This window comes from Buceros rhinoceros, unplaced genomic scaffold (genome assembly GCF_000710305.1).
Source record: "Buceros rhinoceros silvestris isolate BGI_N320 unplaced genomic scaffold, ASM71030v1 scaffold22968, whole genome shotgun sequence".
Taxonomy (NCBI): Eukaryota; Metazoa; Chordata; class Aves; order Bucerotiformes; family Bucerotidae; genus Buceros; species Buceros rhinoceros.
The window spans coordinates 3,465-4,862 of record NW_010427777.1 but is presented as its reverse complement, the minus strand read 5'-3'; positions in this window follow the sequence as shown (position 1 = coordinate 4,862).

Below are 1,398 nucleotides of genomic sequence, written 5' to 3'. Positions count from 1 at the left end.
TGGAAGAGGAGCCACAGGCCCAGGCAGGATGCCAGTGGTTTCATCCTGCGCTGCAGGGGAGCTGAAAGGAGACAGACAACAGAGGTTAGGCAGCCCCAGGCTCCCAGCATCGCTCCACTCCAGACCACTTCCCTGGCTTATCCTTCTGGGTGCACCATTTGTGCCACGCAGGACACGATCCCAAAGCAGAAGGGAAGGGGCTTTAGGGGCTCCCCTGGCAGAGCTGGGCGCAGATGTGGTCTCCTGGCAGCCTCTGCAAGCCAGTGCCCAGGAGGACCAGTCCCAGCTTGTGAAGTTCCTGCAACGCCCTGCGCGGGTGAGCAACCCTGCCATTGAAATCTCAGTCCTGCCACTGTCCACCCTCTTCATCACCACACCAACTGTAATTACACCCAATGAGGCACACTAACAGGGTGGACTGCACGCAGCCTGCTGCCAGCAACCCGATGGGAGCCGGCCAGGCTCAGAGACAGCTTCTCACCACAGGAACACAGGAGCATTGTGTGCCACGCACTGCGGGGGCACTGCCTGCCACGCACGGCGGGGACACAGAGGCACCAGCGCATCTGCCAGCCCTCCAGAAATGCGGGCAGGGGCTCTGCCTGCTCTGCAGGGGTGCAGGGCTGCCACCCATCCATCCAGCACTGCAGGGACACGGGACAGCACAGGGGTGCAGTGCTGCCACCCATCCAGCACTGCAGGGACACAGGGCACTGCCAGGATACAGAGCTACTTCCCATCCATCACTGTGGGGATTCAGGGCACTGCCTGCACTGCAGGAGTACCACCCATCCACCACTGCAGAGACACGGGGCACTGCCGCGGCAGGGACACAGCGGCACTGCCGACGGAGCAGCACTGCCAGCCTCACACTGCACGGTGCGAAGGTACCACCCATTCGGCACTCCAGGGATGCAGTAGCCCCGTGCATCATCCATCCTGAACTGCATGTGGGGCACTGCCACCCATCCATGCCCCTCACAGAAGGAGGGCCACTGCCCACCCCTGCGTCGGACAGACTTGGACCTGCTGCCCTCGCTGCACTGCAGGGCAGACCCCTGGCACTGCACAGCCCCAGCTCGCTGCGATGGCAGGCACAGCATCTCCCCTCTGCCGCACAGTCACTAGGCAACCCCACACCCCGCGCCAGCAAAGACCGTTCCCTTCGCTCACTGCAGACAAGCTGCTCCTTCCCATTCCCTCCCGCTCCAGACTTGGACACCGCGCGTATGCGCTGGGTGCCCACCCAGTGCCGATGTCCACCGAACCCACTGCAGAGGCAGGGACAGAAGCACTTGTCCCCCTGCATTGCAGAGACACACGCACTGCACACGCTGCATCGCAGGCACCAGCCACTGGAAACCTCCTACCAGTGTGCTCACACACATGGCAGGGGGG